The sequence below is a fragment of the Anolis carolinensis genome, chromosome 1, assembly GCF_035594765.1.
Source record: "Anolis carolinensis isolate JA03-04 chromosome 1, rAnoCar3.1.pri, whole genome shotgun sequence".
Lineage (NCBI taxonomy): Eukaryota > Metazoa > Chordata > Lepidosauria > Squamata > Dactyloidae > Anolis > Anolis carolinensis.
In genome coordinates, this window is record NC_085841.1 from 74,373,970 (window position 1) to 74,387,913 (window position 13,944).

A 13,944-nucleotide genomic window follows, 5' to 3' on the forward strand; every position below is an offset into this window, starting at 1 on the left:
CTGTCAACCAAGTCAGTAAGTGACTTACTCCCTTCCTCTCAGCAGTAAAATTTACCCTTTTGTTAGGGATTCCTCTTCTTCAGAAGAGGAAGGGGAGCAGGAAAGTGTTCATGAATCTGAGGGTGAGTTGGAATCTGAGGAGGAGATTTTGCAAGTACCCACATTTCAGGAGAGGCGAAAAGAAACAGAGCAGAGATGTCCTTCAGCTAGAATAGCTGCCAGAAATGCAGCTGAGTAATTAGGAACTTCCCTAGTAGCTGGGCGGGGACTCAGGGCTATAAAGAGCCTTCCATCTTGTCTTTTTACATCAGCTGAGGCCCCTCCCACCATCTCCAACTGATGCTCGGGTGCCAGAGCTAAGAGGGAGCCATGAAGAGACTTCCATCTTGTCTTTTTACATCAGCTGAGGCCCCTCCCACCATCTCCAACTGATGCTCGGGTGCCAGAGCTAAGAGGGGGCCATGAAGAGACTTCCATCTTGTCTTTTTACATCAGCTGAGGCCCCTCCCACCATCTCCAACTGACGCTCGGGTGCCAGAGCTAAGAGGGGGCCATGAAGAGACTTCCATCTTGTCTTTTTACATCAGCTGAGGCCCCTCCCACCATCTCCAACTGACGCTCGGGTGCCAGAGCTAAGAGGGAGCCATGAAGAGACTTCTATCTTGTCTTTTTACATCAGCTGAGGCCCCTCCCACCATCTCCAACTGATGCTCGGGTGCCAGAGCTAAGAGGGGGCCATGAAGAGACTTCCATCTTGTCTTTTTACATCAGCTGAGGCCCCTCCCACCATCTCCAACTGACGCTCGGGTGCCAGAGCTAAGAGGGGGTCATGAAGAGACTTCCATCTTGTCTTTTTACATCAGCTGAGGCCCCTCCCACCATCTCCAACTGACGCTCGGGTGCCAGAGCTAAGAGGGGGCCATGAAGAGACTTCCATCTTGTCTTTTTACATCAGCTAGAGGCCCCTATCCGCAATAACATGCTATGCTAGTTTTATATCTGGAGCAGAATGAAGAAGGCGGGGCCGGGAAGACATCTTTCCACCATGTCTCCTGTATCAATTTAATGATATAATGATATATAATAATATTATACTACACTAATATTATAATACATTGTATATACATGTAATATTAATAATAATATTATGATGTAATACAATGTAATAATAATTATAATTGACTATTATAATTGTATATTTATATTACATGCAATATTACTAATAATATTGCGATATAGTTGTATAATATAATGTATGTATATATACTTGTAAACCACCCTGAGTCCCCTTCGGGGTGAGAAGGGCGGTATATAAATGTCGCAAATAAATAAATAAATAAATAAAGTAGAAGCAAGTGCAGCCAGCTCTTGCTGGTAACAAACTGACTCTTTGCTCCCCTTATGCTTGCTTCAAGTCTGCATCTGTGGAACTGCTCCTAAGGTGTTATTGCTGTTTCTTTGTCTGAAGTAAGACTGCTATTTGATTTGGGAATTTAACAGAGACTAAGAACTGTGCTTATCCTAAGACTCCCTTGCTTCCTTTTGCATTATTCCACTGAGTGTGCTGTACTTTATGTTTTGCTGAAGTAAAGCATTTTTCATTTACTTACCACAGTGTCTTAAGGCTGTTCTTGAAAGACAAAACAGGACACCTTTAGATCACTGATTCCCAGTCTTTGGTCTTGCAGATGTTTGGGACTTTTATTTCCAGAAGCCCCTGTCGGCTTGGCCAACTATCAAGAATTCTAGGAATTGAATTCCAAAACACCTGGAAGACCAAAAAGTGGGAACTACTGTTTTAGATAATGTGCTCTAAGCAGAATGCAATGTACCTCAATTCACAAAGTATTTGTCTTCCCGAGTACAACTTATTTAATAAAAATCAAGTAGCAGAGGCAAGAGTGACACAGAATAATGACCTCATCACATTAAAGGACGAGTGACCGTAGAGAATCCTTTAAGCATAGAGAATCTCCCCTATTACATCATCAGCAATTCAGTTTCGAGTTGCGCCTCCCCATCACACTCATATGTGGAAACCTAAGAGCGGGCAATACATTTATCTTAGATTCATCACACTCATAATTACGTGGTTTTAATCAGGAGAAACAACAATATCCAAAAGCCAAGAAATACATTGCCCTACCCAAAGCCCCTTAAAGGAGACTGACACCAGTTTAAAACCACTTATTTCCATTAAAATAAAATAAAAACTATTAAAAACACTTATTTCCCCATGGGCTAAACTGTTTCTGTCCCAAGCCCCATATGACACAAGAGACAGTGCTCCAGGTTAAAACAATTTCTTTCCATGGGATAATATTGTTCTGCACCAAACCCCATATGATACAAGAGACTGCTGATGGTTAGGCAATGAAACAGGATGGGAAGCTTTGAAGGTTCCCATCCCACCTGTTGGAACCATGGGAGTAAAACGTGATAGTAGGTAGGAACTCTGAACACGACTGCTGGCCCGTGTTCAAAGTTCCCTCCTTTCAGGACATTTCTGCTTCTTTTCAACCCTGGAACATTTAAGCCCTGTGCCTTTCCATGCTTGAAAACAGACTGAAGTGTCCTACGAGGGGGAAATTTCTCAATGTGATGAGGTCGATTACCAGAGTGCCCTCCTTTGAAGACACTTCTGCCTCTTTTCAACCAAAGAAGACTATGCATGATGGCTGGAAGAAGTTTAACTCATGTGATGAGCTCAGTGCCTCTCCATGCTTGAAAAGAGGCTGAAGTGTCATACAATGGGGAAATTTCTCAATGTGATAATAGTTTCCTGTTGTTCTGTGCCTTCAAGTTGTTTCTGATGCATGGTAAACCTAGGGCAAACCTATCATTGGATTTTCTTGGCAAGATTAGGTCAGAAAGGATTTGCCATTGCCTTCCTCTGAGACAAAGTGGGACTTGCAGAAAGTAAATTATCAGTAGGTTTCCTAAGACTCATCTAAACTGGGAAATTTAGTCTAATGTAAATCTGCCCCAGAGCAGCTCTGAATCCAGCACATTCATGCTGATTCCCAGGTCATAGATTGGTTGAGGCCACTATTACCTTCTCTGCATTGCCACTGTTCCTAGCCAGCCAAGGAGTCAGAATGGGGTACCCAGGCAACCAGCAAGGAGATGAGTGATTAAAGATCTAACAACATCTGGTGCTGGATATTTCAATAACATCACATTTCTGGTATATTTTTCAATTTCATATCCCATTTAGGATTCTGGTGTTGCCATGAAATATAATTTCATATAGCATCAGGCTGCAATAAATCAGTGGAACTTTTGATACATCACCACTGAAAGCAAAGGTCTTTTCTGAAGTGAGCAAATACTATTTCTTGCCACATGAGGGCATAGTCAATTGAAATATTTGCCACAAAATAAAGATGTAGCAGAAGTGAATCAACAATAATAAAAAGCAAGATCATACATAGATCTTTATGCATGTACCTTTTGTTATTTTTTCTCTCAAGCTAAACTTTTATAGAGAACACAATACAGCCTGTGAGCTTTCAGGGACTTCAGTTGGCCACAGATTCTAGAAGCTGCTCACATATGGAGAAAGCAGCAAACAACAATGTAATATGGTTGTATAAAATATCAAGACAAAACATCTCAGAAACAGTTAAAAGTATGGCTCTAAAAACTATTTGAGATCCCAGTGACTAAAAAATAGTAAATTGGTCACTTTAAAACCAAAACAATTCTCAAGACTAAAAGATTATATCTACTCTGGGCAAACTAGGAATCTGCGGCCAACAAAATATTGGAAATATGGTTCAAGGAAACTCTTACCTATTTTTTGATATCACTTTTTTACAGAAAAGCCTGTATCTGTCTGTCTATCTATTATCTATCATTTATCTATGTATATTTTCTCTTTCTAGTCCATACTTGAAATTTCTGGTCAGATTTATTCAAGGTATTTAGGAAATGTTGGGGTGGGACAGGACAGATGGCTCTCCTGGTGCACATGTGTATGGGTGTGTGTGAGAGGGAAGAATTATGGGAGAGAAATGCTCAAACTTTATTGACAAGACCTTTCATCGAAAGGGTCCCTGCAGCTGATCAAGCAATGTAGGTAAAGCAGTGATTCATAATGCCATTTATTCGTTTTTTCCTTTGCGCTTCTGTAAACTGTAATGATACGTTCTCTGAGTATTTCCATTTCCATTTCAAACACACTCACACAATTTTCTAGTACTCATAGCTGCACATTTTGCCCTTTTCTGCTGACAGTTGGACTTTACATAAAATATGTGAAATGAGGGGAACAGAATTGTTTCTTGAGTGAAATAATGGTCAGTGAGGAAAGAGGACCAGCTTTTGCCCTATGAACCAGCAGTGACACAAGTTCCCCCCTCGTCCCCCCCCTCTCCCCCCCCCCCCTCTCTCTGAGGTGGAAGGGGTATGAGAAAGTGAGCACAGTTTTTAATTTTTTAGCTATGCTGATTTTATTGTGACATCTAAACATAATTCTAACTCTATCCCCCAAAAGACAACTCATGCAAACATGGGGTACAACTGCAGTGGGGAGGGAGGGTGAAGGCACACACCCTAAATAAGAATGATCTTTTCTAATTATTTTTCTCTCACTCCCCAAATTTCTAGCACTGCAGAAATGAGACTATGAAAATAGTTCACAAGGATATTTATGTTTGCTGAATTCTCATTTCCACTGTAATGTTGCTTGTGCTTTTCCTAAAAATTTAACCCCTATTTGAGCAAAATCTTGGAAGGTGTGGTGGTCTCGCAACTCCAGGTGTTCTTGGGAAGAAATGGATTTTTTAGATCTGTCACAGTCTGGCTTTAGGCCAGAACATGGAACTGGAACAGCCTTGGTCTCCTTAGTGGATGATCTGCATAGAGAACTTGACAGGGGGAATGTATCCCTATTGGTTCTCTTAGACCTCTCAGCAGCCTTTGATACCGTAGACAATTGTGCCTTTCTGAGACCCCTTGTGAGAATGGGGCTTGGGGGCACTGTTTTGCAGTGGCTCCAGTCCTTCTTGGAGGGTTGCTCTCAGAAGGTGTTGTTGGGGGACACCTGCTCGGCTCCATTGACTTGCAGGATGCCACATGATTCAGTATTGTTCCCCATGTTGTTTAACATCTATATGAAGCCATTGAGGGAGATCATCCAGAGTTTTGGAGTTCAGTGCCACCTATATGCAAGACTGTTCAGGTCCTGAACTGGTGCTTGGTAGAAGTGACGGTCTGGATGAGGGTAAACAAATTGAAATTGAATCCAGACAAGACAGAGGTACTCCTGGTCAGTTGTAAGGCCAAACAGGGTATAGGGTTACAGCCTGTGTTCGATGGGGTTGTACTCCCCTTGAAGATGCTGGTTCACAGCTTGAGAGTTCTCCTGGACTCATCGCTGAACCTGGAACCCCTAGTTTCAACAGTGGCCAGGGGAGCATTCACACAATTAAAACTTGTGCACCAGTTCCACCTGTACCTTGGGAAATGAGATGTGGTCACAGTAGTCCACGCTCTAGTTACATCCCAAATAGACTACTGCAACATGCTCTACATGGCATTGCTCTTGAAGATGTCAGAGTAATTGCAGCGCAGCAGTAGTTGGATGGAGTCAGTGGAACGCAGAACGAAGAGACATCAGAGACGATGGTAAAACTATATACAAAGTTTTACTGTACAAGACAAAAAGACTTGCAGACAATGGACGAACACAGGACTTGACTCTCACTCTAGACAGACAGCACTCGACTCAACTCAGAACTGAACTGATGCAATCAGCAATGCACACACACTTGTGTCTGGACATTCCCTGGTTCCAGCCACACATCAAGGTCATCACAGCTTCTTAGTAATTAACTCTTTCCAGACTATAGTACACTGTGGATGATGCAATCAGTATGCAATACTGGCAAGACACAAATTTTATTTAAACACTACCAATACACAAATCCCACATTAACAGAAGACAGGCCGGAAGCTCCAAGTAGTCCAGTGGGTGGCAGCCAGATTTCTCACTGGAGCGGCATACAGGGAGCACACAACTCCTTTGTTGTGTCAGCTCCACTGGCTGCCAGTTTGCTACCAAGCCCAATTCAAAGTGCTGGCTTTGGTCTATAAAGTCCTAAATGGTTCTGGTCCAACTTACCTGTTCGAACACTTCTCCCCTTATGAGCCAACTAGAGCCTTAAGATCTGCTGGGGAGGCCCTGCTTTCATTCCCACCCCCTTCGCATGTGTGATTAGTGGGAACGAGAGGCCTTGTCGGCTGTGGAACTCTCTCCCCAGTGACATCAGGCAGGGCCCATCTCTTCTGGTCTTCAGGGAAAAAAAGCTAAAGACCTGGCTCTGTATGCAGATGTTTAGAGAATAAGACTTTATGGATTTCGATGCAGTCTGTATAAGGATTATGAACAAGTATTATGTATGAATGGAATCAAGCAGTTTTAATGTTTTAATCTATTTTATTGCTTTATGCATTTATTTGCTCACATGTTTAATTGTTTTATAGTTGATGGGTTCTGTTTTTATAGTAATGTAGAAAGATTGAGGAAGAAGAAGGGAAAACATCATAATTTTCTCTCTCTTCACACTAACACCACCACAATTTTCCATAGCTGGCTTTTCACCTTGATACCTTAGTGCTTTCCCAAGGAATTCTGCCTTCCCTCTAATTATCCATTTATTGGTGCCAGACAAAAGTCTTTTTAAAGAGAATTCCCAGGCTTTAAAAATTATATTATGATTGTTATGTGGTGTTGGCACCATTGACATTTATTTCTGTACTTTTTTTGTTATTCTATTATAAAGCACACTATACTGTGCGTATGCATAAATCAATAAATGTCACTAATAGTAAATAGAATGTAAATTAATACATGCAAATTTACAAGTATACATATATTAAAATACTTCATTTTTTTCAGACAAGAATTGCATTCCCATTTGGCTTCTTCCATTAAGGATGTGGGAACTAATAATTATATACAATATTTTGTTCATAATAGGTTCCTATATTCTTCTCCTCTATTCTTGTGCTTTTTAGTTGTATGTTTTTTCAGGTATCATTTCCTTGATTTCTGGTTAACTTTTGATCTTTCTTACAATTTGCATGGAGAAAAAGGTGTTTCCTATCAGCATGTTTATATTTTATGCATAATTTCTTAACAGAATTGATTTTACATTCTTTCATAGGGCGCCCTCCTAAGTTTTCACTTCCTTGTTTGTAGCTAGTTTTAGAAACATGTTCTTTATTTTTAGCATCCAATAACTGAAGGCCACAATGTGGCTATTTTAGTATATTGTTAAAGAGTTGTGCCTCTGTGTGTTTGTTTTGGTCTATTAAAAGCAAAAGGTGTGTAATTACCAATAGCTTGATTATTCAATCAGTCAATCATTTTATCTATATTGGGACTCAAAGCAGCTTACAGAATAAAAGAAACATAGTTTAAACCACATATAGCTAAAAAGGAAAACATAAAGAAACATCCAAAGTTGACATTTATAACAATTGTTGTATATGTAGTAATCATATATTAGCTGTCTTTCAGTGTCACGAAATTAACATACATTGGAGCTATATAAGGACCATAAATTTGTAGCAGTCACAAATATGTAACTCCTGAGTTATGCATTTGCAACTGCCGTACAGGGTTCTGTCATACTGGCTATAAAGAAAGTACTTTAGAATAAGAACAGAGACTCCAGGCTGCATGAGTTATGGCATATTAACTTACACATTTTCCCAGTTCCAATCTCACCTTTACATGCTAAGTAGTTGATGTATAATCATTCAACTTGGTCCTTTTTTCTGTGTGAGTCTGATAGTATAGTGGGAAAGCACAAATGTTTGCATTCTCTTGAACATTTTCAACAGAATGTGCCTTTTATGAAGTTTTATCCTAAAATACCCACTTCACATTATTTTGGTGTGGGCTTTGCAGATGTTTACAAAGCTACTTTGTTGGAACCAAACTTCCTCCAGTTGACTGGAGGATACTGAAAGCTGTAGTCTGACAAAGTAACTTTTTTACTATTTGGGTTTGTATGTGTGCATGCATGTGCATATATAAGCAGCCCCCGAGTTACAAATAACTGACTTACAAATGACTCTTACTTAAGAACAGGGGCGAGACAACAGAAAGTGAAAGAAATCTACCCCAGGAAGAAAAATCTACTCCCGAAAGAGTTATAATGTGAAAAAGGGGGTCTCCACTAAATCCTTGTTTCCACAACAAGCCAATTTTTTAAAAAAAATTCAGTTATCACAGGAAGTGATGGGAAATCTTCTGAATAGGGGCTCAGACAGCAAAACAAACACCACAAAGGAATTAACCTGTCCCTGTCAAAGAAGAGAAATGGGAGGGATAAACTGGCCAAAATACAAAGATATCTTGATTAAGGAAAAGGGAATCTATGATTAAAATCACAGGAAAAGATAAATCAAGAATTCAAAAACATAGGGTGGTTTCAGTACATACAGATTAGAGATCATTTTAACATAGACAAGAAGGTAGGATTTGAAGATAAAGAAACCTTCTGGGATAAAATAACACAATCGGAATCTAAAATTATAACCAAAATTTACAAAAAAATTATTAGAGTGGGCAACAGAACATGAATTCATCAAAGAGTGCATGGTTAAATGTGCAAAAAATATAGGGAAGTCAATCAGAATTGAAGAGTGGGCGAAGGCCTGGAATTATAGATTAAAATTTACCTATTTGGTGGACCTTAAAAAAAATTGACCCCTCAAAAATTATCAAAATTTTATAAAAAGACTTCAAACAAATGCTGGAAGTGTGGTGAACACGAAGGTACCTACTTCCATTGCTGGTGGACATGTGAGAGGGCCAAGGAATTTTGGAAAGAAATACACCAAAGAATATAAACAATATTGTTAATCAAGATTAATCTGGACTCCAAATTCTTCCTTCTAGGTATGCCAGACATAGAAGATAGAAATAAAGAAATTCTATTTAATTATTTAGTAAAGGCGGCGAGAATGATATACACAAAAGAGTGGAGAGGGAAAAATAGACTGGATATAAACTCATGGCTCAGTAAAATTTTGGAAATTATGAATATGGATAAATTTACATATTTATTATCAAATACTCAAGGCAAGCCAAAAAAACAGATTGGGAGCTAATTAAAATTATTAAAAAAAATTAAAAATGCAAAATGATAAACTAGGTAAGAGAGAAGGTCCATATAACTGTCTCAGACTAAAAAAAAAATACAATGAATAAACAAGATAAGAGATTTAAGGGTACTAAAAGTACGAAGGGAATATTATACAAAACACCACGCAATAGATGGAAGTCAATTTTAGTGATTAATGTTGTGTTTATGTAACCATGTAACATGGGTTGTTGGGTGTTATTTCTTTTTTTCTCTTTTTTTCTTTCTTTCTTTTCCATCTTTTTTATTTCCTTTTCTTTTATGTTTGTGTTTCTGTAGATAGTAATTGGCTTGTGTTTCTTCATTTTTTCTTTTCTTGTACTTCCCATTCCCCAATAAATGTCACTTCACTAGTAGATATCGATCACTGTAATTCACATTGTTGATAAATGTTTGCAACAAAAATCTATTTTTTTAAAAAAGGAATTAACCCGTCCCTATGCTAGTCAAAGCTATATATATACAGTAGAGTCTCACTAATCCAAGCTAAACGGGCCGGCAGAAGCTTGGATAAGCGAATATCTTGGATTATAAGGACTGATCAAGGTAAAGCCTATTAAACATCAAATTAGGTTATGATTTTACAAATTAAGCACCAAAACTTCATGTTATACAACAAATTTGACAGAAAAAGTAGTTCAATACGCAGTAATGTTATGTTTTAATTACTGTATTTACGAATTTAGCACCAAAATATCACGATATATTGGAAACATTGACTACAAAAATGGCTTGGATTATCCAGAGGCTTGGATAAGCGAGGCTTGGATTAGTGAGACTCTACTGTATATATATATAGTTAGAACTACACTTAAAAATGTACCCTTTCCAACTTACATGCCTACCCAGACAGTTGTAATGACAAATTTTAAACTTCCACTCTATGTCTAACTTTTGTTTTGTGTATTTTAATATGTATTTTATGAAAGTATGTTTTAATATGTGTATTCTACAGAGTGTTTTAAATGATTATGTGTTTTAGCAATGTTGTAACCTGCCTTGAGCTGTGAGGAGAGGCGGGTAAGAAGTAAAATAATAATAATAATAATTATTATTATTATTATATACAAATTCAATTTTATAACAAACCTACAGAATCTGGTTCGTAACTTGGGGACTGCCCATTTTCTGAAATTTAGAATACCTTACAATAGGTAACACAATTTCTATAGATGTCTCTACATTTGGAGAAATAGGAAAATGTATTGAAGGATAATGTTCTAATCTGCATAACTAAGATGTGTAACCCAAAGTCATTTTACACGACATTGTTACTGCACTACTGTTCCACTTTAGCGGATACCTTTCCATCCTATTGAATTATGGAATTTGTAGTTTATTGAGCTTCTAGAGCAGGGGTTCTCAAACATTTTCAGTTGCAAAGCCCTTTTTGAAGCAAAAATTTCTTGTGGAGCCCCAAGAAATGTTTATATATAATATAATATATTGTATACATATCAGGCATGGGCCAGGCCAGTGGCAGATGAATGGAGAGTGTTTGTGTGAATTAATTCACACAGTGCAAAAAAGGGCAAAGATAGAAAGAAAGAATAATACAATATTTAAAATGAAGAACAATTTTAACCAATATAAATTCAACAGTACTTCAATGGAAGACCCAAGGGCCATCCAGTCCAACCTCCTTCTGCTATGCAGGAAAAACACAGTCAAATCACTCCCAACAGTTGGCCACCCAGCCTTTGTAGTAGTAGTAGTAGTAGTAGTAGTAGTAGTAGTAACAGTAATAATAGTTACCCCAGGGGTTATCCAGTTCAACTCCCTTCTGCCATGCAAGAAAAACACCATCAAAGAACCCTCTGAGTGGTGGTGGTGGTGGTGGAGGAGGGGAGGGGGGGTCCGTGCCCTGGGAGGATACTGCTGGTGTTGTTTCCAGCAGCTCAAAACTTGCATTTCCCTGCATTTCTCAGGAGGAGGAAAAAGGAGGAAGATGGAAGCAGCATGGCATTGCGGAGCCTCTTACTATCACCTGTGGAGCCCCAAGGGCTCCATGGTGCACCGTTTGAGAACCCCAACTCTAGAGGTTTCTAGCTGAGAACTCAAAATGTCTCCCCAACCTCTGTCCATAGGACAGAATCATGACAGTTAAAGTAGGATAATAGTGCAATAATTGCACAAGGCAAATAAGCTCCAGGTTGGTTTGCATAAAAATGAGTTCCATAACCACATCTCATATATGTGGCTTTCTTAATATATGTGGATAAGTAACTGATATGTTGATTCATAACATTTTAGTAGGCAGCTTTAATTAATTATGTAAATGACACTGTTCATGATAATATTTTCCTGCTGCTACTTAACAATGACATTCATAATGATCAAAGTAGATTATGTTTTCCCTGTTTTTGTTATCAAATGAAGCCACAACCTTTTGCTTTGGAAAATTGTTGCATTTATGTGGCATGCATGTTTCCCTCCACAGCATGATTTTTCTCTGAAATAAAATGGTCCAGGAGTGCTATAATAGCCTCAGCTGTGAGCAGCTATGAGAGTAATTTATTTGCAGGGTGCCTACTGGGTCATATTGTGAAGGATATGAATTTTTGAAAACCAAATCACTTCTATAATTACCTAAATATGGATTGTGGTGCTTAGCGTTAATCCAGCATTACTTAATTCTTTGGATGGGGGCTGTGAACATTTCAACTGCTTAACTGAGAATAGTTTATGTGAATTTTTGGCACTAAATAGATTGGTTATAATCTTGAAGTGCTTCATGATACACATATCATCATCATTCTTATTATTTTCTAACACAAATTGGAATATTTCCATGGAACCACATTGCACAATCAACAAACAAGAGAGTACAATAAGTAGACTAACTGTGAACCTAAAATTTGTAGAGAGGCATGCAAAGTAATCTTTATATTTTGAACATACCATGCTTCAACAGTCTCATATAACTTGATGGCATTGAATGAATTTTGCCAATAACAATGTATTATCATGAGCTATCAGTGTTATAAGGCATGATTTCACCTTGATCTTCAATGTGCAGTCATGATCCATTATTAACCTTATTAACTCAGTCATCAACTAGAAGGGAAACAACAGTCTAGAAATCAGAAAAAGACTAGGACTTAGCTTAGTTGTGAAGAAACTAGACAAGATATAACTGAATATGATAGCCAAGATCACCCATATTGATTTCTGTGTGTAGTTGTGAAAGCTGGGCAGTGAAAATAAATGAAATAAACATGAATGAAAATGACAATGCTGTCATACTTTGAGCATATGAAAAGGCATGATCACTAGGTGGTTCAGGTCCAGGCTTTTTGGCTGACCACATCTCCTTGTATGAACCAGGCTGAGCCATGAGATCTTCAGGAGAGGCCCTTCTTTTGGTCCCATCTCAAGCCCGGTTGGTGGGAATGAGAGAATGGGCCTTCCTTCTTGGTGGCTGCCCCTCAACTGGTGAACTCTTGTCCACAATGGCCCCCTCCCTGCTGTCCTTTTGACAGCAGGCTAAACCCTTTTTATTCAAACAGGCATTTAAAGATGAAGGTGTTTAAGATCTAGTCTGGGGGTGCTGTGGTTTTTAACTCTTAATATGTTTTGATTTAAACGTAATTTCTTTATTGCTATTTGTGTTTAACTCTGTTTTAATTTTTGTATATTTATATATTTTAAATTCTAAGATAATGCTTTTATGTCAAGCCACATTGAGTCCCCTTTGGGGAGATAAAGTGGAGAATAATAATAATAATAATAATAATAATAATAATAATAATAATAATAATAATACATTGTTTTGCAATGTAGAAGGCAGTACGAAAAGAGAGATTCTGCATTACAGGTGGATAGATTCAATGAAGGAAACCACAGGCTTAAGTTTACAGGACTTGAACAGGGTTGTTGATGAACAGGAAAACTTGGAAGCCTGTCATTCATAGGGTCACCATATATCAAAGCTGAATTGATGGCAATTAACAACAGCAATAATATTTTATAAAATACCAGATTTTAGTAAAGAAAATCTCCAATTAAAATGAGTTTGTTCCACTGCCTGAATTTTAGAAGTCTCCATGTCACTGTGGGAAATGTCATGTTGAGCGTTGACATAAAATATATGCCTGCATAACTACAATGGAGACAGGAGTGGGCAGCTTCAAAGAGGAAGGCATGCATATATATATATTTATGGAAGAAAAAAGAATACACCCATTCCAAGCTCTCATCTCCTGGTTAGCTCACATCAAGAAACTGTTTTTAAATGTTCCCTGGTAGGAATTTAAGTATAGAAGAGACAGATGCTCAAAGACAACAATAAATGAAGTTAAGAGGGATATAATGGTACAAGAACCAATATGTCCATCCTCCACATTCTCCAAGAGGTCCCACTCTAAGTTAGTTTTTATTTAGTGTAGACATTTTCAAAAGAAAATTCCAAAGTAAGTTCATTTCATTGTCTTTTAAATCAGGTCTGAAGGGACTACTGTTGGAAGAGCAATAGTTCTGCATGTCAGGTTCTACATGATATGTAGTAGGTTGGAGGGTATTGTGGTATTATATTCTGTATTTTGTTTGTAAGACACAATGCTGTGGGAGATGTTGTTTTAATCATTGCTAGTTTATTTGTTCTCTCGGTGGATATCTTCAGTCCCTCGTTTGGAGGTTTCTGTAGTGTTTCCAAAGATGCTGTGCTGTATTTCTCATTTTCTGATGGTTTTGCTTACATTGTCTTCTGCTCTCTTGGAATGAGAGCATGTGGCAGTTGATCCAAAGGTGTAACAGCAATCCATTTCCCCCTTCAGCATAACTT

At 38.2% G+C, this 13,944-nt stretch overlaps 1 protein-coding gene across 1 annotated transcript in view; it reads left to right on the forward strand.

Annotated features, from left to right (window-relative positions):
• Nucleotides 1-13,944, forward strand: part of ipcef1 (interaction protein for cytohesin exchange factors 1) — a 52,403-nt gene that overhangs the window by 6,852 nt on the left and 31,607 nt on the right. The gene's annotated exons all lie outside the window — the stretch shown is intronic.